This window comes from Varanus komodoensis, unplaced genomic scaffold, assembly GCF_004798865.1.
Source record: "Varanus komodoensis strain SLA01 unplaced genomic scaffold, ASM479886v1 scaffold4, whole genome shotgun sequence".
NCBI classification, from domain to species: Eukaryota; Metazoa; Chordata; class Lepidosauria; order Squamata; family Varanidae; genus Varanus; species Varanus komodoensis.
This window is the reverse complement of record NW_025335941.1, coordinates 60,215,938-60,240,699: the sequence shown is the minus strand read 5'-3', so window position 1 is coordinate 60,240,699 and position 24,762 is coordinate 60,215,938. Positions and strand designations below refer to the sequence as shown.

Below are 24,762 nucleotides of genomic sequence, written 5' to 3'. Positions count from 1 at the left end.
TCCTTCCTTCCTTCCCAGCATTCTTACCCTACTCTGCAGCCATAAAAACCTCCAGAACAGTTTACAAGGATTAGTAAGTAGCAATCCATATAGCCTGAAGTGCCTAATCTTGGAAGCTAAGCACGGCCAGGCCTGGTTGAAATCTGGATGGGCGACTTAAATGTTGTGAACTGCCCAAAGAGTTTTGGCTAGGGGTGGCACAGAAATGTAATGTAATACCAACAATAAGACATGCATCTTTCTGTAGTGATGATGTGAGATCACACTTGCCTTTCCAGCCTATCAACTACCCATGCTGGGCTAAACTTTCCTTTATGCCATGATATTTAAACTGGAGAGTGCAAACTGTCCAAACCATTCTAAAATTTTGAGTAGGTGGGTCTGACCTGAATAATTCAGCATATGCACATTGGATATAAATACATGTGCACCCATCCAGTCCAAACATTTCTGAAAAACATGTGCATCCAAGGATGTTAAACAATGGGCCAAAAGCACCCGGGAGAAATCCGGGTGGGTTGTAATGCAGGCTTTGCCTATGTGTTGCATACAGAAGGTCAAGGACAGCATCTCCAAGAAGGGTCTGTGAGTCATGGTTTAGTGGAACCAGGGTTTAGAGGGAGGTGGCACTAGCAGAGACTGGGCATTCCAGTGACAGCGGGGCTACTTCTCCGGTCCAGATTTCATTCTGAACTTTAAAGGAGTTATCCATGGTGCTGAACTTAAGCCTAGCTCCTTCCAAGTAGGAGGACTGCAGGGAAGCTGACGTCATGTTTCCTCTAAGCTTAGCTGCAGACTTCACGATGGCTAGAGGAAATGAATTTTCTCAATAACCAAATACAGCTCAATGTAATGCAAAGTATTTCAGGCTGGCTTGCTCTTGCATGGATTATTAAGCTGTACAAAAGACCTGCTCCTGGTAGAGGAGAGAAATGCCGGAATGGGTTGTTGATCTGAATCAACACAGCTGCTCTCACTTCTGAATTCTCCCTGGGGATGTAGCCACTGCACCGGCCCCCAAACTGTATTATCGCCCTTCTGCTCGTAAGCAGTTCAGACTGGGCCTTGCTGTCACACTATGCCAGCGAGGAAAATCAGACTTGAGAAGAGAAGACCGAGAGAAAGATGACAGCACTCTTCAAGTAATGGAAAGGCTGCCACACAGAGGAGAGCCAGGATCATTTCTGGATCATCGCAGAGTACAGGACAGGGAGAAAGGGCTCAAGTTTGAGGAAGCCAGATTCTGCCTGGACTTCAGGAAAAACTTCCCAGCTGTTGGTGCAATATGACAATGGAACCCCTGACCTAGGGCTCTCCCAAATTGGAAGCATTCCAGATGCAGCTGGCCAGCCATCTAATTGTGGTCTGGGCCCAAGTCAAGGTGCTTGTGTTTGCATATAAGGCCCTCAACTGCTTAGGCCCCGAGTATCCTAGGGAGTGCCGGCACCCACATGTGCCTTTGAGATCTACACAGGGGGCCCTCCATGCACCCCTAGGGAGGTGAGCGGGATGGCCGCTAGGAGCAGGGCCTTTTCTGCAGCTGCTCCCCACATCTGGAATGTGCTCCCCAAGGAGATCTGCCTGGCGTCTTCCTTACCTTCTTTTTGTGCCAGGAGAAGACCTTCCTTTTTAAAATCATTTTAATAACTAATTGCCATAGAGCTTTATTTTGTATATTTATTATTTATTATTTATTTAGAATTTTTGTATGCCGTCCTATCTCTTATAGCCTCAGGATGGCTCACATAAATGAACATAATACATAGAAATAATACAATTAAAAACCCAAAAACACCTATATTTTATTGTAGTTGTTTTTTGTGTTTTGTATAGTTGTTTTTAATGTGTTATGGTTTTTATTACGTTTTTATCTTGTGTTGTGAGCCACCCAGAGGTGTTGTGGCCCAATTGGGCAGCATACAAATGTTTAAATAAATAAGAGCAATGGTTTAACTGGGAGTCGTGCAGTGAGCAGGGGGTTGAACCCAGCGGCTTTATTGGCTCCTTCCAGCTCTATGAACCTGGGATCCCAAACGTTTACTGATCTAGGATCACGGGTTTTTACTTACCATGAAACAACTTCAAACTGCGGCCATTTGAACTGCAGTGCTTGGGCAGCTGTTCCTTATCCAAAAGGGTGATGCGCTGCTTGTGGGGAGGGGCTGCCTTCCCGGGGAGCCTCTCACGCCTGAGCCCCTGGCAACCAGCCCTCTTCCACACCAGCGATAGCCGCTGAGGCAGCCACTAATGCTAAAGCAGCTTGCTGGCTGTGCCGCTGGTGAGTGTCCGTGGACCTCCTCTCTGCTCAGCTCACACTGGAAGACCAGGATGAGCACAAGAGGAAGCCTATGAGTGCTTAGCTCCTTTCTGGATCACTGCCTTGTTGTAGCGAAGGGGCTTTTTCCTGGGCTCCAAGATCACTGCAGACGGGGACTGCAGCCAAGAAATTAAAAGACGCTTGCTCCTGGAGAGGAAAGCTATGGCAAATCTGGACAGCATACTAAAAAGCAGAGACATCACCCTGCCAACAACAGTGCGTATAGTCCAGGCTATGGTTTTCCCAGTTGCAATGTATGGCTGTGAAAGTTGGACCATAAGGAAGGCTGAGTGCCAAAGAATTGAGGCCTTTGAATTGTGGTGCTGGCGGAGACTCCTGCGAGTCCCTTGGCCGCAAGGCGATCAAACCAGTAAGTCCTAGAGGAGATCAACCCTGACTGCTCTTTAGAAGGCCAGATCCTGAAGATGAAACTCAAATACTTTGGCCACCTAATGAGAAGGAAGGACTCCCTGGAGAAGAGCCTGATGCTGGGAATGATTGACGGCAGAAGGAGAAGGGGACGGCAGAGAATGAGGTGGCCAGATGGAGTCACTGAAGCAGTTGATGTGAGCTTGGGTGGACTCCGGGGGATGGTGGAGGACAGGAGGGCCTGGAGGAATGTTGTCCATGGGGTCGCGATAGGTCTGACACAACTTCGCAACTAACAAGAAGAAGAAGAATGCTTAGAGGGATGAATTTTGACAGGATTCATCCCAAGCCTACTTACAATATACTCATGCGAAGATAAAAGAGCACAGGCCCATGTTTGAAAGAGCTTGCTCCTTAAGCATCCTTTTAAAGACGGCGACATTTGCCTGGAGACTGAGAAAATCTTACCACATCCTTAGCAGCAAAGAAGCTTGCAAAGCAAAGCACAAAACCAGAGGCTATTGTCAAATTGCACCAGTGGCGTGCCATTGCAAGTGAGAAAACAAATCAGCTTTCCAGCTGCCGCACTGAGTAACTCAGCCTAGAACACCGCAGGTCCCAAGAGGAAGTTGGTCCCAGATTTCTAGAACATCTTTCCTTAGTATGATTTCCATGAGGGTAGCTTTACATTTGTTTCCAACTAAAAAAAGACTGAAGGAGAGGAATGGTAGCTATCCATGCTGACTCAGTCCTACACAAGCCAAGCCTTTGGCAAAGCTCTCTTTTGACTCTCTCCTTCCAAGTAGGACCAGCAAGTGCAAGGACTTTTCACTGGAGACCAAGGCCAAGATCCTCCATACTATTTCATTCTCTGTTGCTGTGCATGGGTGTGAAATCTGAACAGTGAAGAAAGCAGACAGAAAGTGGATGTGTTTGAAACATGGTGCTGGAGGAGAGCTTTGCAAATATGCTGGTCTAACAGAAAGACGAGCAGGTGGGTTCTAGATCAATTCAATCCGGAACTGTCCCTAGAACCAAAATGACAAAACTGAGGCTGTTGTATGTTGGGCAGATCATGAGAAAACAAGACTCCTTGAAGAAGACAATCAGGATAGGCGAAGTTGAAGGCAGAAGACAACAAGGAAGGCCAACCAGGAGATGGATCAGCTCCACAACCTGAATTGTGAGGCTCAAGGTGGGTGCACATCATGGCATCCCCACAGGTTGGAGATGACTTGAGGGCGCAGAAAAACAGCAGCAAGATCAGCAGCAAAGAGCGTGGAGCAGCCCTCCTCTGAAGATGCATTCCATTCCCACTTGCTTGTGCTTGGGCTCATGCCTGGGATTCAGCAGCTAAAGTGGTGCAGTGCCTCACGTTTCAGTGCTTTAGGGCCATGCATGCAGATCTGGCTGAAGGCTTTCAGGCCTCTGAGAGCAGGCTTTCTATCCTCCTCCCCCGTATATCCATGGGCTCCATGCTCCCAGCCATGGGTTCACATGGGAGCAGGAGCAGGTGATCTCGGCCTACCAGTGTTCTATTTCCCACATACCACAGAGTGATCCCATGAGAAGCTCCATGATACACAGAGCCGCATAGCCCCAGGTTTTCAGGAACGATGGCCATGCTCTTTAGAGAGTGGAGCTATTCTGTTTTGGGTCCTGAGCAAAAACAGGAGCATCAAAAAAGGTGCTCCTTCCTACACATGGGGACAAGATCTGAGGCTCCACTGAGGGCATGATGAGACCCCTGGCCCCTCGTGATAGCTATGTGCATCTAGGCCTCTTGTGGAAGACAAATCTTCATTGTAATGTTCCGTTCCAGCCCGCAAGGCTTGCCCCCATTGAGGACGTGGCATTATTGAGCACTGTGAGGTTTGGTTCACCTCAAGGGCTTGAGACAAAGATGGTGGCATCTTCTGGACTGAACTCCTCAGGCGCTGGCAATGTGGCCTCCTCCAGGCACAGGTGGCCTGATCCCTGAGGCATTCCTAGTAGCAAAAGAGTCCCTGGGTTTCCCAAGAGTAGGAAACATGGGGAACTTGTTAAGCTCCGGCAACACCAAAACAGACTGAGCCTATGCAGAGTGAAGCACTTCACTACAACTGCAGTAGGTGTTACGTGAATGAGTGCAGCTAAAAATACACAAATAAATGAGGACTCCAAATTTAGATGTGTCATCAAGTATTCATAACCATTGTGCACATCTTAAATGCAAGATTTACCCCCCCTTCTTAAGGCTCACCTCACTCTGGTTTCTGTTTTCATGGTGTGCCTGAAGAGTCTGAATCCTTTGCAAGGTGTTTCAAGAGCAGCATGAATTAGCCTGTGTACGGGAAGTGTTGGGCTGCGATGAACAAATATTTGCTCACTCTTGAGAGGATGTTGAAGTGGCGCTAATAATCAATGCACCTCTTAAGCAGGTCCAGGATGAAGTGCAGGGAAGCCTGCCGGATCGTATGATGGCAGCGCAGCCTTCTTCCCAAAGTAGCCACTCACCTCCCGCAGGGAAGGCCCAGTCCTATCAGCCAACAGGACAGGAAGGTATCATCCAGCTCGCTCCTGATTTTGCTCCAACCAGCTAGCATTTGGTGGCATTCCGCCTCTGAACCAGCAGGCTGCATATAGCCCTGACTGTCATGAGCCAAATTTCCCCCCTTTGCACATTTAGAGCCACGGACCTTTCTTGTAAAAGGTTCTTTGCTGGCTAAAGCATCTTCCAGAAGCACAAATACCCAGAAGGAATCTCTGAGCACGCACAGAGTGGTTCATTGAACCCAATCTAATATTTACTTCTAGGAATTCTCCTTATGAGGATGTTGGGGCCCGTCCTTTCTGGAGAGGCCTTTTGGAAATAGGAAACACAGAAACAGAGTGAGTCAGAAGGGGCCTCCCGGGCCACCTAGTCTGACCCCCAGCTCCACTCACAACATGCCCACCATGTGCATGTCTAGCCTATCCTTGAACACCCTCACCGATGGGGCCTCAACCACCTCCCGTGGAAGCCCATTCCATACCTTCGGGAACCTAACTGTCAGGAAGTGCTTCCTGGCATCTACATTGAACCTGGGTTCCCTGAGCTTCACTCCAAGCTGCACACCGACCCTCTCACTGGGCTGCCCTCCTCTGCTGACGTCACACCATGGGGCAAGAGAGGTACCCACCACCTCCATCTCTGAGAAACTCCCCTGTTCCAAGGCCCCTTCCACCAACTGCACATATTGGCCTGTGGACCTGGGGAGCCCGGCTTTGAGATAAGCACCTCCGCTTCTCTCAGCTTCTGGAATTGGCCCCCATTCCAACCCCCCCCCCCCCCCCGGCCCTTCTGCCTCCTCCCTGAATCCCAATCAGCCGGCTTTGGGAATGCATGTCTTTCTCACTCCCAATGGTATGATTCCTCCAACATCAGAGGCAGTGCGGCTCAGTATTTTCCTGTAATCAAACACCCTCCTCTCCCACTTTCTTCCAAACAGAGGTGTCCTTAGCAGACGGTTTTTTTTTAAAAAAGGCACACAGATTTCGGAGCATATATAATTTTGCATATGCACATTTGTCCCATGGGGCTGAGTGCTGGACCTTTCTAGAACTTAGCACTGCCCCTGCTTTGCCTCTGCTTTTGTTTCTAAGATTTGACATGCCCAACACAAGTATATAGCCATAGAGAGAGAAGAATAAAGTCATAATTAGAGATTCTAGACATCTGACATCAGAGGGTGTTCCACATCGTTATGTAACTCTAGACCCCTTTTTATCCTGGAGGAGCACGACCAGTGAATCAAGGCCTTATCTGAGAGTGGGGAGGGCGTGCAGTGGGATGAAATCTTCTGCTGCAAGCTCTGCTTCTGCCCCTCACATGCCCCCTTTTGCAGGCATTCTTGCGCCTTTCCGAACTGTCTATTAACCACCTTTTCTGACAGGCAGGAGCATTCTTAATCCAAGGACAATCCCAGTCCAAAAACTCTTAATCACTATACTGCTCTAGCTCTCCTGATTACACTGACTACAGCTCCTATCATCCTCAGACAGCAGGATCAAGGAAATAATAGGAGTGACTCTTCCTATCTGTTGTACGGACACGGGATCTCTGGCACAGACAGTTGCCTGCCTCTCTGCTCTGCCTCTTCCATCCGTATAAAACCTTTCCCATGACCAAGGTTTACCAAGGAATATTTGGAGGTCTGGCAGGATCCTGGCTGACCCAGGTCAAGGTGGCTCAGCAGATGATGCTTTGTAGACATCATAGCCTACCCACCTGATGCATCATGGCATTCCAGTCACTTCCAGGGAAGCTATTCCAGATCATCAAGTATTGGTGGACCCTGAGAAACCCCTGAGAACTAGGCATACCTCACAGAACCTGAGGGGGTGGCTAAGAACCTGTCTCAGTCTGGAACGCACCAAAGCCAGGAGATGAAGGCCAAGGAGGCAAAGAACTACAGCAAGGGGTTCATGAGGAGGACCTCTTTGACATAAGTCTATGAGAAGTTTCAAGCTGTGTGCTGGATAAGGCCATCGAAGCTCCAACTAGAAATGCTTTTCGCCGGAACTTGGTAACGGTTGAAAGCCTCGCCTTCCATCAGCATCTAGTGCCATTTCCTCGACCCTGTCTTGAAACTGGACCTCCATGCTACTGACCTCAGGACTCCAATTTGGATCTGCTCGTTGGACTGCATTTCTATGTGATTTCTCTCGTTTTTCAACCTTGGACTCTCTTCTGCAAAACACCTACTTCTCTGACGACACTTTGCCTCCAGCATTTGTCTGTTCATTGACCAGCCTTCAGATTTGCCCTTAATGCTAAGCTGAAGTGGGACACAGTTCAACAATGACTGCTGTGGTTGGGCTTGGTTTGTCCTTCGCCTGGTAGGCAGCCTTGCTGGGCAATCGTGTTTCCACCCTGTCTCAGAAACACGCTTGTCTTCTTCCAGACATTGGGAACCTGAAGTGTGTGGCTCTGGTGGAACTGATAAGGAGCTATCACCCACTTTCCCCTTCCTTGGCAGGATACCAAAGAAAAAGCAATACTGCTGGAGAAGACCTCAAGAGCAAGAATGATGTGCTGAAAGCACCATTTTCCAATACGCAACAGCCTGCTAGGAAAGCCCTCTTTTGCCTTCTTTGCTTCACAATATGAAATGTCCATCCTTCAATTTCTTTCCCTTTGCAATCTTCCCAACATGTATCCCACCTGTGGGAGCCACACAGGGGCCCAGGGAGCGGAACAGGATTTGAGAGAACCATGCAAATGGCTCCTTGGGCCACAGCCTGACTTGTGCTCCATCCACAGTGAAGTTTCTCTCTCCCTCTCTCAGATCTTGCCCTCTGTCCCCCACCTTTTCTACAGAACTAACTGAATCTGTAACCCAAACATGCATCCTTCTGCTTATATGTGCAATTAGCAATATATGGAGATGAGGACACGCAGCAGCATCCACAGGTTTTCTGGTTCAAGTCCCAAAGCACCCAACATGGCGTGATTCATCTTTACTGCAACCTGATGCTTCCGTTTAATTGCACCAGGCGATGTTTGACTGTTGAACGTGCAACCTCTTGAGCACAGGTCGGATTTGCTTCCTAATTTTCTTATCCCACCCCCTCTCATCTGAGCTCCTTCATTAATGGCAACCTACTGGCAGTTTATGCCTCAGGATCCTTTACTCAAGGGCCTACTTCCTGCAGTGATAATAGACTAAAACTCCACAGTTCACCATTGCAAAGGTTCCCATTGCCTAGACGTAGTTACTCTGCAATTTGTTCTCTACTTTCAATTTTGGCTTTAAAGATTAAGAGCAAGATCTGAATTTTGCTGGGAGGGTGAGAAGGATAAGAGAAAGAGACCTCATGGGGAATTTGGACTTCCTCTCTATTTGGGCTTTTATATCCCATGGTTCCACCTGTACACCGTTTTTTGAAGGAGTTTTGGGGGGTTAAGTTAGCTATGCTATTACTTTGCACTCATTGTCTGTTATACGTTTATGACCTTGCAGGACAGCATTTGTCAGCCGTTGACAGTAGATTTACAGGAACAAAATGTCAGGAATATCTAAGTGGGCTTGAATGAATGAAAACTTTTACCCAATAAAACACTGCTTGTTTCAGTGCAGAACTCCTGGCACACCAGAACGTGGGCTAAGTATGACCCACCTCTGAACATCTTGCTCAAGTAGTAGCAAAATGTGTGGGGTGGCAGCAAGGCCACGCCATGGTCCAAATAATGTGCCACTGACAACCCTGGCCCTCCCCTCGGAGGGAGGACCTCTTTCGCCCAAGGGACAGATTCAGTTGTGGAACACGCACTGTGGGTCCAACTTGGAGCAAGCCCAAAGTAAAAGAGACGGAAGCCAAAGGCAAGAAGTGCCAAGCTAAACATGACATAACCAGCCTGTGTTAACTTAAAACAATCCCTTTGGTTTAACTTAAACCACTTCATGGTCAATAATTCTGCATTGGGCAAGGGATTTTATTTATTTATTTATTTATTTTTCAATTTATATCCTGCCTTTTTTCATCTTACCCCCACAACAACAACCCTGTGAGGTAGGTTGGGCTGAGAGTCTGTGACTGGCCCAAAGTCACCCAGTTGGCTCCATGGCTGAGCGGGGACTAGAACCCAGATCGTCTGAGTCCCAGTCCCATGCTCTTAACCACCACACCACACTGGCTCTCATTCCAGCCTTTTAGAAGGAGGGGGAAGCAGGACAAGAGCCAGGAGCTACCACATGATCTGCGGGGGGAGGGCAGGAAAAGGGGCCTGGCCATCCAGGGATCCCCGGGGACAGACCAGTTCCTCCCCTCTGCACTAAGGACAATGGGAAACCAGCACTTCTTAGCATGGCCCACACAATCTGTGAGGATCTGCTGTGGGGGTGGGAATCATCTGAGCCACGGGGCTCATGGCTGCTTGGCTGCGGCTGGGAGCCTGAGTTCCTGCGGAGCATGGCCAGTGTTCATGCTGCGCTCTTCAGTATACAACCCCCGCACAAGCACTGCACAAGCAGTGTCCTCTTCCGGGCCACATGCAGTGGCCTTTGAAGATTGCCAGGTGTGCAAGCTTGTTTCAGGTGGGTTCATAGACTCCACCTTGGCTCAGCTCCCTTTCCAAGACAAGCCATGCCCACCATATGCCCTGCTGACTTGTCCCATTCCAGAAGTGGCAGTGCCAGATTCTGCCTGTGCCGCGGTTCTTCCTGCTGTCCCAGCAGCGGCTTGGTATATCCCCCATCGCTTAACCTCCTGTACAGCTGCTAGGAAATCCAAGTATGAGCTGTTCATACGGAGTTGGGATGGTTGAGCATTCACAGGCATTAGTTCTGATGTCTTCAGGGATTAAGATGAACACAGCCGCCGCATTTTAAAAGAGTGAAGAGGCTCGTTGAGCTCATCCAGAGAATGTGATAAGGCTGTGCTTTCAAGGGGAATTCAAAAATGACATTTTAGTGGCTTCCATGCAATGAGAACTGTCCTTGCGGGGCTGGAAAGCATTATGCCTGTTTCTCTCAGTACTTGTTTAATGGTTTGATTATATAAAAACTGCCTTTCTGGGCCAAAGTCTATACAGTCCGGGCCACTGCTGAGAAGGCCATGCCCCTAATAACTAGGCTTATATCAACCCAGCCAGTCCTTCAAATGCCCTGGCTTTCTATCAGGGAGGATACTATTAGAACAGGTGTTGTTGAGCTTCATTCCATCACAAGTGATGTTTCTTGAGAGACAAGGTGAGTTCACAGCATCCGTCCCTGATATCACCATGGAAACCTTCAGAGAGATCTTCCCCCTGACATTTTTATTCTGAGGCCAGTTTAGTTGACCCAGCCCCTTCATGAAAGCACACAACTGCATTTGCATACACATGCACACGTGTCTGTTCACAACTGTCCTGCTGAGAAAATCCTCATTCACACCTTTACGTCTTACCGCCTTGCTGCCATTACCACCAAATGAGGAGTAAAGGCACGACATAGGCAAGCAAGTTACTCCGTTCAAGTCGTTCATTCATTCATTTGAAGTATTTATAAGTAGCTTGTCAGGGCTTAACCTGACAAGGTGAGGTACACCATAATGAATAAGGCATGTCAGATAGGTGTATGGTTACTATGAGAAAACTGCTGAGAACTGCCATTCTTAATTCTTAATTCATCTTAAAGTGATGACTTTTCAAATCCTTCATATAGTTGGTATATATGGAGCCAAGTCTAGAGTTGGCTAGAGTTCTCCAGCTGTGGGACTATACCACTGAAAAGGTCCTGTCTTCATGTGTCCACCAAACAAATCTATTTTACTGAGAAAGACATCCAAGGCAGATCTTGGTGTGTAGAGAGGGCTATCTGGATGAAGATAGTCCATAACTTTGTTATTCTTTCTTCCAGATTCACTTGACCCTTCCAGTTCAGACTTGACTGGCCAAAGGAGAACGTTCCTTGTGATGCCTTCCATGTGGTTGACTCTCTTATGGGATGGTCCTATCACTCAAGATGGTGGTAAGATGTGGTGACACCTCATGTGATCTAGCATCAAGGATGAACCAAGGGCTGCTGTCTGGAGTGAATCAGGAGAATGGAACCCAGATGCCAAGGCAGCTGAATAGTCAAGACCAGCAAATGAACCAGAGGCAGAACCAGAGAGCATCCCAGGAATCAAGATCAAAGAGTGCCCAGAAACACAGAGAGCCCTTCCTTCCTTCAGCAACCAAGGCTAGCTGAGCTGAAGGAGACTTGGTTGTTCAAGCAAGGAAACAGGGGGACAGGAAGTGTCCTTCCGCCCAAGAAGGAATCAGTAGCTTAGATGCAGGCCACAAGTATGCGTTTCCATAGGGATTTGTGTTAAAAATATGAGCTCACACAAAAATGAGCTTCTCCTCATAAATACAGCAGTCGGGCAAGATCACAGTGGTCATATCTGTCACCCCTTGCTTGCACAGTGTTTCAGCTATTGTGTCCTTTCCCAAGAGCTACCTGCAAGAGCATGCATGAAAAACCAGAGAGAATGAGCAGCTGTTGTCGTTTTCATTGTTGTTCTCCTTTTCTTTGTACTCTCCGTCCTACAGATTCAAAATATAGTACGAATAGAATGTGTCTAGATTGCATTGGCTCATCTGAAAAAGCAAGTATCACAAAACCAGACTCTCTGCTTCTACCCACAGCATTACAACTAGCAATGTGTGAGGAATCCAGTTACGGGGTGGGAATCCACCAGATTTCCTCCACTCAGCTTCCAAGACTCCAGCCTGTCATCTCTCTACCCTAAGTCTGCCTTGTGCTGAGCATGTGCGTGGGTGTCTGACAGGTGGGTCCTCAAAGCTGGCTTGCACACGTGCCATCAACACACACACACACACACACACACACACACACACACACACTGTGTAAATGGTGCTCTGCTTCTGCACATGTGAGCTTGCAGGTCTTGTGTATTTGCAGGACGAATGGCATGCTTTGCCCAAAGGAGGGGTCCACTCATGTTCCTGAGCGTTCGCAGGCTTGACGTTGGTTTGGCCCGCTTCCTGGTTGGGGCCAAGCACAAGGAAAATACCCAGTGAGCACAGGAGAGCCGAACTCTAGCCAGGTCTTTGCACTCCTAATCATAACAGATGAATTCCAGCTGCACTTTTATACTCACTTACCCAGAAGGAGGCCTCACTGAAATCAATAGAACTTCCAAGTATACATGTATCAGATTGCACTGCTATCCATAAATTGACTGTTAATAAGACATATCCTGCTTTATCTTATCTAGAAACAAACCAAGGTGGGTAAGCATATCTAATGATTGAGACCAAGCCATACAGCAAATCCATATAACAAATGAAAACACTAGATGAAGCAGAAAAAAAGAAAGAAAGGGATAAAGAGTGATAAATGATAACAAACAACTCCAGAGAAGTACTCAATACTGGCAGGAAATCGATATCAGCAATGACAACAGTTCAGCCCAAACTTTCCTAAAAGCTGGATCTGTGCATACTGCCTGAAACGGCACGTGTCTAAGTCTACCAGCAGTTTGTCCTACCCAACCCATCACGACCCCATGGGCGACATTCCTCCAGGCTCTCCTGCCCTCCACCATCCCTCGAAGTCCACTCAAGCCCACACCCACTGCCCCAGTGACTCCATCCAGCCACCTCATCCTCTGCCATCCCCTTCTTCTTTTGCCATCAATCCTTACCAGCACCAGTGAGTCCTTCCTTCTCATCAGGTGGCCAAAGTATTTGAGCTTCATCTTCAGGATCTGGCCTTCCAAAGAGCAGTCAGGGTTGATCTCCTCTAGGACTGACTGGTTTGATCTCCTTGTGGTCCAACGGACTCGCCAGAGTCTTCTCCAGCACCACAATTCAAAGGCCTCAATTCTTCAATGCTCAGCCTTCCTTATAGTACTCTCTGCTTGCTGTTCTTCAACCAGATACTGACCAATAAGAGAATGTTCCCTCTTATGCCATGACTACTGAATTTGCTCAGGTGTCTTTGATGAGGGACTTTGTCAAAAGCCTTTTGGAAATCCAAGTAAACAGTACCTACCAGACATGTTTATTAACACTCTCAAAGAATTTTAAAAGGTTAGTAAGAAAGGACTTTGCAGAACCATGTTGAATCATTTTTCAGCAGAGCTTGTCCTTCTTTATGCTTGCTAATTTTAGCTTTAATAGCACTTTAAACCAATTTACTCAGAACAAGCATTCCGCTAACCAGCCCGTAATTTTCTGGATCCCCATTTAAAACACTGGGGGTTCATTGGCCATTCTTCACTTCTCTGGTATAGAGGCTGATCCGAGGGACACATGTCCTATTTTTGTTAGAAGAGCTATTTCTTTTTTGCCTCAATCCTATTTAAAATTCATTTTAAAATACTTTATTTTGTGCTTTAAACATAATTGTGCTGAAAAATCTATGTGCGTAAAGCTCAAATGTTATTTTCAGCATTTTAGTTTTCCTTCGGCAAAGAAAATTCAAAATAATCCCTTTTTAATTCATTACGGAGAAATCAAATTTCTAATAGACATATTAAAAAAATTTATTCATCTGTAAAGAGATTAAGTCCCAAGTCTGATTCATTTTCATTTTCTTTTCACCCAAACCTAACAATTTTATACTGCTAGGATGCAGAACTCAAATCATTACTTTTTAAAACCCTCCTGTATTATTTAAACATTTCATCTTTGTAAATACTCAAAAAGGGAAAAGAAACTCCCGAAACCATCAGAAAAAGATTGGAAGTGTCACATTTCTCAATGATGTGGTAATCATGTGAATACAGTGAGTTGTCTAGACATGGGAGGCAGAATGCCGCTATGTTTGCACCCTTACCATTAGTGCCTTAGCTCCCCATTTAAGGAAATCCATTATTAGGGAGAACTGGGGATAAGAGAAATAACAGAGATAATAACACTTAGCATAGAGCGTTCAAAGTACTTCGCATGCATTATCTTTTTGCGTAACCCTGTAACTTTTGTCGTAACTAATTACCCACATAGTTAGATAGAGGGCTGAGAGGGGGCCCCCTAGTGGACAGGGCTGGCATTGTGCTTTTTTAAACGAGGGGAACAATGGCACAAATAAGCCCCATTCTTTTTTCTTTTAGTTATAGAAAATACATGGGAATTCACCCAATCTAATACTCTCTGGGAGAAAAAAATCTATTTCTTGGAGAACTCAGGAGGTTTCAGGAAGTGGAGAAGGGTGGGGAGAGAGTGAGAGCGAGCGGATATAGAACTGCGGGGTGGATCATTTATTCTAGCTATCTGAAATGTGGAAGGGAAAGGACTGATCTTTTTTTCTTTTTCCTTCTTTTTCCTGGTGTGGGGAGGGGAGCTTTGTCAAAATGCCCTGCCAACTGGACATAAAACAGATGCTACAAGACAATGGTGTGCCCCACCATAAAAGCAATGGGGAACCTATCCAATGTAAGCCCTGGCTGTATAAGAAAGGTCAGCTTCCTCACTCTGACATAAATGTGGCAGGTTGAATGACTTGGGGAAAAAAATGTATTGGTTGAAAAAAATGTGCTGTTTAAATGCAAAACATCACAGTTATCAATGGTAGCAAACTGGCTGGGTCTCCCACTGAAACCAGTGGGTGATTAAAGTTAATGGGGATAAGGAAAGGAATATACTGGTTCCCCAATGAAATGAATTAACAATGAAATGACTTATACAGGGTGGTGCAGGAAAACGGGAAAATTTGGAGCTAGGTGGCGGCAACTCTGGGGCGTCGGAAATTCTTTGGATGCACTGCGACCTTGTTTGGAACCCTTTGCCTTACTTATACAGGAGCAGTGGAGTGGTGTGTAACAATAGTTCACTGTAAAGGCCTTTTATAAGACCAGTGATCGAGTGTGCTGCATAAAGGGAATTTTGGCATCATTATCAATTAGGACATCATGCTCGCTGCTCGTGCAATTACAACATCGGTGCATAATTTCAAAGAAACGGGTTCAGCCTTAAAAAAGAAGTCCCCAGGTGGTGTTTGAATGGCCCGCACACCAGGGAATATTGAGGCTGTTTGAACTGCCATCGTGAGGAGCCCACGCCGCTCCGCTCAACAACACGTCTCATTGCTTCATTTGGGGTGACGGAGCGTGCAAAGAATACTGTACGAGGTGCAGTTCCATCCCTACAAAGTGCAGATTGTGCAGGAACTCAACCCCAATGACCATGTGTTGCGTCGACCGTTTTGTGAACAATCGCTGGCTAAAGCAAGCAAGGACACCAATTTCATTAACAACTTGTGGGTTTTGGACAAGGCCAATTTTCACCTTAACGGCTATGTTAACAAACATAATTTTGGAACTCGGAGTTGGCGACCCTGGGGCGTCCGCAACTGTTTAAAAGCCAGGTGTACTGCAAGCATTGCTGAACTAAAAAAGAGGACCGAACAGGAATCACTGGCATTCCTCTTGGCATGTTACGTCAAGCCATCAGAATTCCCACAACAGGCACCAAAGCTTTGTCATGGCACTGGATGGGCTAGGATTTTTATCCAGCAAGTGACGAATAGTTTTGCCTGTGATATGCAGAGCTAATTACAAATGCCATGAAATTCCAAGCCAAGCACAGATGTGCAAGAACAGCTGAGTGTTTTGCCCAACAACAAAAGTACAGACCGAATTATTCAGTGCTATCACAGTGTCAGATACTACGCATGACAAAACAGATTACTAGAATGGGAGGCTGATAATACATGCACTCCTGTAGCGTAGGAGACCGAGCTGTCAACCAGCAAGGTGTTGGTTTAGCTCTTGCTATGCGGCAAACCCCCTTAAGGGTACAACCCTGTGCATGTTTAGGCAGAAAAACGTGTTACAATTCTCAGCAAAACGCCTTTAAGCAACCCATTCTCCTTCAGCTTTACTTGCATATCTCTGGTGCCTGCTTCAGTCTCTTATTTCTCTTCCCTCCTTCTGTCTTCAGCTTTCTTTAACATGTTTATCTTCTCCAGTGAGCCTTACCTTCTCAGACGAGCCCAAAGTAGGACAGCTTTAGTTTTGTCATTTTTGCTTCTAGAGGAAATTCTGGGTTGACTTGATCTAGGACCGCCCCCCCCCCCCCGTTCGATTTTCTGCTGGTCCAGGGATTTTTGGTGGGTTTAGGGGAAGAGAAAAAATCGGGCTGTGGGGGGAATGGAGTATCCTGAAAAGAGGAGTGGTTGGTTGACTGGAACAGTCAACTGGAACATTTCATTGCAAAGTCTGCTTGTGCATTATAAACGCACATAGTGATAAGGCGTTCCTGAGGCAGAAGAGCAGCGGCTGACAGAAGGTGGAATAAATGGAAGCACGCTCAGTGGAGTGAAATAAAAATGATGTGGTCAGGTGAATCCATCATCAGGCATTATCTAAAGAACATTCGTGGCTCAAAAGCTTGCTCAAACAATACAGTGCCCATGCCTGGGTGGAGAAGGGGCTGGGTCTCTCCTGCTGGCCTCCCGCCGGCCCTCCATGTGCTCACCTGCGCACTCAAGTGGGCGTGTGTGCATGAGCCGTGCCCTCCAGAAACGCACTTATGATTAATGCATCTGAAGGCCATTCATTTGGTTCAGTGCTCTGACAAGGCTCTCTCGAGCTGATGTCCAGGAAAGCAGAACAGGAGCACTGACTACAGTAGAATCTAGTAACATCTCAAAGATATCGCAAGATAATTCATCCCCCAGATAAATTGCTCATTCTAACTTCTGATAAAAATAGAGCGCTATAAACTGGAGCTCCCCATATGCTTGTGCAAACAATATAAATATGGAGAAATAGGCAAGCGTCTTCTCCGTCTGCTTACACCCCCTTGAGGCAGGTATGGAGATACTGCAACAGACATGCTTACGAGGAGATCGCCAAGAAACACGGGATGGGGACACTGGAGGCAGAGCTGAATAGGAGGTGCCACATCCCTGAGATGGGGCCTAAGTGGGGGAGGGAATGTTGTTTCATGCACACACTGCTACAAGTCCGTATTTGTACAAAAACTTTAAATAACTAAATTTTTATATTGTTAATTTGTTTTATATTTTTAATGTATTATATTTTAATTTATGTCGTGAGCTGCCCCGAGGCTTTGGCGAATGGGACAGCATAGAAATGTTTTAAATAAATAAATAAATTTGTCCTCCCTGTCCTCCCCACTTGCTGCCTCTCTAACCGGGACTCCTCTTCTTACATGGGAATCATACAGGAGTGGATGGCTCTCGTGCTCAATCCTCCAGTGTGCTGGCTGGGGGTGATGGGAACTGCAACACTACCCATCTGGAAAACACCAAGTTGGGAAGGCTGAGGAGGATACACAACTTGAGAAACTTGGAGCTCTCCATAGGGGAGAGACGTCCCCCCTGTGGCTGCATGCAAAGGCCCCTGGCAAAGGCACCAATCCACACACACCGCAACAGGACGGGGTCCAAAGGCCCACGTTGCAGCCCTCTTGCTGCCGCCCTGCTTCGGGTTTGGTCAAGACCTAGAAGGGAGGCCCACCTGGCAACTCCAAATACAGGCAAGGCCCAGGTTCACGTGCAGATTCAGCCATGGGGCTGACTGGTTAAACCTGGCCCAGTCATATTCTCTCAGTCTACTCTACCTCACAAGACTGTGGTATAGATAAACTATGTATGTGGGCTGGAGGGAGAAAACATGTAGAGCACTTTACATGCCTGCAGTAAAAGTGGGATGGCAATAACGGAATGAAATAATCGCACCACCTAGATTCCTGTGGAATGTCGGTGGGATGGAAGGTAATGGCTTGATTCCAACCCTCATTGACTACTTGCAGCCCTTCTAGAGGACCAGGAGACTCTGAACTATGTGGGACGGACTGTGCAGGGCCACTGGGGAAGGGACCACTGCCCAACATTCTGTGCAATGCACTTGGAGGACGACCCCCCCTTTCCTCTCCCCAGCTGCTCCTGCCTCACTCCCGGGAGGACACCAGAAAGAGAGGACACCAGAAAGATCAAGGGCCACATGGCTGAGTTGTGAGGTGGGAAGGGAAATTTTCTTCCTATGAACTTCCATAAGTGGATTTAACTTGGGATCCTGGCCACAGGCCATGCTATCTGGGGCTGATAGGAGTTGTAGTTCAAAACATCTGGAAGGCACCAGTTTGGAGAAGGCTGCTCTGCAGGGGTTTAGAAGCTTGCTGGTAACTCAGCTGCTGCCTTGGGTCCTGTCAAATACCAGGAGATGGAGAAGATGGTGGTTCAGTGCTGAAGCCCCTGCTTTGCTTGTGGGAAGACCCAGATTTGTTCCCCAGTTTCGACAGGTGGCACTGGGAAAGAATCTTTGAACATTCTTCCCAGTTCAAAGCAACGCCACTGCCACCACCATCCAGCCCCCCCCCCCTTCTTTTCTTGCAGAAAAGGTACAGGCTGCTCTGTCACTGTCCTTGTTCATTCTTTCTTTCTCTCTTTATCACAAAATAACAAAGCTTAATGGGACTTACTAAAGGTAAGTGGAGTTTATAGCTTCGTCCTCCAAAGTCAACCTAAGAGCATCCACTCTTCTTTAGTTCTTTCCCCTTGAAAACTCAGAGCACGGTTGCTAGCCAGTGTTGACCATACTGGACCAGATAGAAAATGGATCAACAAAAATGATCCAGGGTTTGGAAACACTGACCTATGAGGAGAGACTGAGAGAACTGGGCATGTTCAACCTTGAGAAGACTGAGGGGGACATGAGATCCCTCTAGAAGTACCTCAAAGGCTGTCACAGAGAGGAAGGTCAAGAGCTCTTCTTGCTGATAACAGAGTGTAGGACACAGAATAATCAAGTCAAGTTGCGACAACCGAGATTCAGGCTGGACATCAGAAAGAGCTTCCTCACTGATAGAGCAATATGGCAGTGGAACCGGCTGCCTGGAGAGGTGGTGGGCTCTCCCATGCTAGAGACATTCACAGTGAAACTGGACAGCCCTCTGAGTGGGATGGTGTAACGTGGTGTCCTGCAACAGCAGGGGCTTGGACTCGATGGCCTTCATGGCCTCTTCCAGCTCCACTATTCTATGATTCTAGGGCAATCATCTAAAAACATCCTCAGTAACACAGATAGCTCCTATGCCCCTGATGTCTGGAGAATCGCACCTCCACACACACACAGCTCTTCCTGCACAGACAGATGTTAACTGTCCGCCTTCTATGCCAATCATGTCATTTTTATTTTCTAGGTGGCCATTACAGACCTTGACCAGTAGGTGCTGGCTGGTCATCAACGGCCAAGAAGGACTTGGCATGCCCAACTCTTGCAAGGTGACTGTCCACATCATGTGTGATCAGCTGCTGCACCTCAAGTTTGGTGGACCAAACCTCCACCTCACCTAAGACAAAGGATACTGTTCCATGGGACCTTCTGGCTTGGATAGCAGGAGACCACATGGAGTACCTGAGGTTAATGTGCCTCCAGTAGCACAAGGACCACCAAGCAGGTTGTGCTCAGTCCTGCGGTGGAGCACCAGAGGAACCCAAGCACTGTTGCAACATCAGCAGCGTTGGCCATTTTCAAGCCAGGAGATGATCAGGGAGGTTGGCGACTCCTGTGTCAAGGATCCTCCTTATCCATTGCAGCTGTCATTTTTGAACTTTACAGAAGCTTTCCATGGTGCTGAACATATTTTAAACAAGGAATTAGACAAGTAGCCCCACTGACATTGGAGTCATCAGCCTCCTCTGGTGCTGATGGTCAAAGACAGGGACATCTTCCAATAACAGCAGGCTTTAAAACGTCTCACTAAAAGAATGGCGCTGTAAAAGACCTTTGTCCTTCTCCTTTTGGTCTTGCAGCAGTGAGCCTGAATTAATGGGGGCTGAAGGCTCATTTGGAAGGGCTGCTTTGGCACATTAGCAGCATAACTACTGTGCTTTTGTTCTAATAATAGAGTTTTGATTGCTCTTCTGAGAAAACATAAATAGCCCTTATTCATTCGGCATGTGTTCAGGAGCAGACGCCAACAATTGGTGGACCCACACAGAAAGTGTCTGAACAATTCCTAACCTTTTCATGCTGGATTCATCCACGAGTGGTGCTAGATTCTTCCCACTACCCTGTTTGTGTACAGACCAGCCATTGGTACGACTACGTGGGCACTGGCGCTCAGGACAGCGTTATCGCGCAGCTGCTTTCTTACCTGGCCAGTGACACCCGGCAGCAGGCACAACTCAGCGGCAGAGCATGCGCTTTGAAGGAAGATGATTCCAGAGCCAGTCTCCAGCATCCCCAGGGAGTGCAGGGAAAGAGGGCCAGCTGCAACCCTGGACAGCTGCTTCCAGGTTGTACCAAATGGTAGGCTAATACGGTTTTTCCACCTGGTCTAAAATCCTCTCCTAAGACTTAGCTATGGGCAGTAAGAGTTTGAAGATAAAACAGGCTACTATTGTGTCCCCAGTCCTTTTGTGTTTGGCCTTGTTCACCACTGGAATGCGGCTCCACCTGACAACTTCTCCAACTTAAGAAAGGCTGAAAGAGGCTTTATACTCTTGGGCTAACTTAAGAATCCTTCTTTGCAGTAACTCTACTCTAAATTGCACTAACCTTGAATACAGACCAATGTAGACAAGGCCCAGATAGATGGGAATATTCTGAATCCCTGTATAGCCGCTTCATCTGGTCCTCCCAACCCTTCAGTTCTAGACTCAACAGTCAAGGGAAGGGGAAATCATGTCATGGAGTTTAGGAGAACCAGGAGAGAGACAGCGCTACGTCCTGAGCTGGGTTCAGAGAAGCAAAGAGCTAGGACAACAAGGAAGCCCATTAATTCCACATCCTCATTCTTCCCCGGGTTCATGGGTAAAACTAAGAACATTGCTAAGTGCAAAACAAGCTGAGGTCTTCTTTGTTTTCACTGGTGAACTCTGCACAGACCATGACCCACATCAGGGCTGTTCCACACGTTCTGCAGCTCAGACCCGAGTCTGCAACCAAGTCAGCCCTTTCATGGCCCCTTTGAAGTGCATATCAAACTTCTGCAACCAAATCTGTGGGGCTGTAACCTTCATCACCCACAGCCAGCATAGCTAATGATCATCCATAGTCACACTTAGAGAAGACCCACTGAGATCAATGAAACTTGGTTCCCTCTTAGCTTACCCAAGCTTAGCTCCAGTTCATAATGTATGAAAAGGCTCTCGGGTGAAGATCTTTCTGAAAGCCAAACTATGCATTTGTTAGCCACACTTTTCAAAAAGTGTCATGTGTGGGGGGACTGGACAAGGAAAGATTTTCAGTAGATTTGTACTGGGTCCCAGGAGCCTTGGACTGGATTGGGATCCAAGAGCTGCTATGCCTTCAGAATGAGAGTGTCAGCTTTAAGCATGCTTTCTGGAGAAGCACAATTGATAATAACAAGTTAATGTTTTGGGCAATTCACATCACTTTAACTTGGTTACTTTGCGCTAATATGGTTTGTTTCACAGATGTTTTATTGGACTGGTTCACATTTAATGTTTTGTTTGACATGATAAATTTCATAAATGTGTTAATGTTCTTTCTTTACTCAAGTGATTTAAGTCTGTGCCTTCAGCAATGGAATGAGAAAGGCTTTCTCTGTTTGGTGAGGCTTACAGCCAACACAAATAGCCCTGTTCAAACGGAATCTGAGTCACCCGTGGCACCGCCACTGTCCCAACAGGATGTGGCCCTTTGGCTCCTTGGGAGCTTCACACTGCCGAATGGGAACAGAAGCGGCACGGGAACCAACATCAGCTCGGACAGCTTTGAGTTCAAAGTGTTTGAGGATCCGGGGCCAAAATTCGGGCCAAAAAATACCCACCCATTTATATTTGCTGATTTTCTTCTGGTTTTGCTGTCATGTCCTATATTGCCAATGCCGCCGGCCAGAAGCTGCCAATGTTTTCCTTCTCAGATGGCCCCCAGAGAATGACTTTTCACAATGAGATTTTCAAGGGACATTCTCCAGGGGGCATGGAAGCCTCCATCCAGCAGCCGGCCCCTTCCACCACCGTTCCTTTAAATAATAGCAGCAGCAGCAATAAATCACCAAAATATCAGCCACCGATTCCCTCAATTTAGCCCTGGCTAATTCCTTTACCTCTTCAAAGTTTTCACAGGAAAAGATGACTCCCCATCACTGTAATGGGCAACAATTCCCCTGGCAACAAAAGCAGCTCTCACAGCAGAATTCCCTTCCAACCATCCCCTTGCCCCGTGCGTTGGGCAAAAGCTGTCATCACTCACTCACTCTCAAGACACCGCAGGCCGTGCGTGTTCCGTTTTGACAGAAACAGCCCTTTTCTCTTTAAATAAACTGTGAAGGCCTTAAAAAAGCAAGTTTGTGAAGAAATGTCCAAGATGAGTAGAGATATTGCACCTGAATCAGAAAGCTCGTACACAGAGCTTGTCACAAAACAATGTTATTGCTGTATGCTCCCCTGAGAGCTTCAGCTATGAGCAGGACAGAAATGTAAATAACAATAACAACAACAATAACAATAATGATAATAATAAATAGCTCCAGGAGATTTAGACCCTGAAAGATTTGCTACGATAGAACAAGGAAGGCATTTGTACTACAACCCCAGAATGAGGTCCTAGGGCATTCACATTAAAATTAATAAGGTAAGATCTCAAAAAATGCTCCAAATATCCAAATGCCTTCTGGCTTCATGTTCATAATTAAATATGCAGACACACACCAAGATTTTAAATGCAAAATTAAATGTATTCAAATAGCTGGTTACTGAAACGTTTTGATGCTTTCAGCCTAGGGTTGCAAGTCATTGGATGGCCCACCTCACGACTTGGTGGATTTTGGCCTCAGATTTGGTTTCAGGGTAATGCTGAATGAATCAGATATTTGGAACTGGTTCCAAACTGGATCCAGATAGAAGGTTCTTCCCTCTCCCAGTGGTTCCTACAACCCCACCCATTAGGATCCGGTTTCTGACCTATTCCCTACTCTCCACAGCAAATGCCTGTAGGAAAACCCTGCCCTATTTTGCCCCCTCATGCAACAAAAATGCCCAGCTTCCATGCTTCCATTTCCTTTTTACCTCCGTTCACAGACCATGCATTTCGAAATCACCAGCTAGCTTGAATGAAGAAAATTGTATCATTAATTTGTGGCAAAACTGCTTTTGCTACTAACATTAAGGCAATGCAGTGAGGTCAGGACAGACGTTTAGCACTTGGATCAACTAACTTAAAACATCTATTCCATCACTCTTCCTCTGAGATTCTATAGCTGCACCAAAGCTTTGCTTTGGGAGGTTTAGTTCCTCCCCTCTCATTTATTTTGACAACCAAAAAGACAACCTTTTAAAAAACATTTTAATATCTGATGCCACGAACCTATATTGGTCTTTTATCTGTATTTTAATTGATGTTGTGTTGTGGATTTTAGGGGTTGTGATGTTTTCAGTTGTATAATTAGTTTTTATAATGGTTTTTTAATTTGATTCTGAGCCGCCTAGAGAGGCTATGGCACAATAGGCAGCATACAAATGTTTTAAATAAATAAATACTTCAGTGGCCCTTTGTTTGGGGTACTTGTCTGAATCGGTCTCTTCCCATTGTTCTTTTATTTACCAGTGATGAAACTCTGTTCCCCTGTTGTTGTGCTGTTCCATTCATGTATTATTGTTTTCTTCCCTGCATCATTAAGATAATTCGCTGCCTTAGGGGTGCCTTATTTGCATCCAAAACACAGGATGCAACCTTCTTTTAAAGGAAAAATAGGGTGGTGCAACTCAGTGGCCCCTAGAAAGTGTCTAAGGTTTGAGTCACAGCTCAGACCTCTGTGCTAGTGCAAAAAGTACAGCAGCTGTGACCCCAAGGATAGAAGAGTAGCCCCGGAGAAGGACGGACGGATGGACAGACAGACGGAAGGGTCAAGGCAACCAACGCAGTACCCTGGCAGCTCCTCAGACCCTTTCTTCACACTCCAGAACACCACATTTAGATGACCAAAATCAACCATCCATCCGTTTCCCAGGGCAACCTTTACTCTGCGCTTCTCCTGCCATACACTGGATGCCATTATTCCTCCGCGTTGAGGGGGGTTATACCTTGAAATGTTTTCCTTCAATGCCCCGTCCTTTTTTCCCTAGAAGTAAATACACAGACAGCTATGTCAAGGATCCAGTACTCTCCAGAATGGGTTTCCTTTGTGCTCTTTCCTTCTCCATCTATTATTGCTTTGACAACAATGGCACGTTAAATCCATTTTGCTGAGTACTGAGTGACACAGTTTTCACTGAAAAGTTCTATTATTCATTACTGGGATTGTTCACATGTATAGGACCACCCATGAATTGGTCATTCTTTTTCCTACTTGCAGTCGGTTAAATGAGGACCTGAATTAAAGGGAGAAGCAGCAAAGCCAACCTCACCCATTAATGCCTTAGAAGAATCTGAGTATTTTACAGCCATCACGACCGCCATTCTAAATGCTTCACATCCTTTACTGTGTTTAAGGATGTAAAAAGAGCCATGCTGGATCAGTCCAAAGGCCAGTCTAAGCTTATATTTTCCACAGCGGCCAACTGGCCACCTGCAAGTAACTCACAAGGAGGGCAGGAGAACAGCAGGAGGTGGTCTGCAGAGGATTGCGTCGGCCACTGATCATGGAGTGGGCCAGGCGCTCAAGAAGATACATCCTCTGATTC

At 46.7% G+C, this 24,762-nt stretch overlaps 1 protein-coding gene across 5 annotated transcripts in view; it reads right to left on the bottom strand.

Annotated features, from left to right (window-relative positions):
* The window catches only part of DLG2 (discs large MAGUK scaffold protein 2), a 959,957-nt gene that overhangs the window by 705,879 nt on the left and 229,316 nt on the right, over positions 1-24,762 (bottom strand). The gene's annotated exons all lie outside the window — the stretch shown is intronic.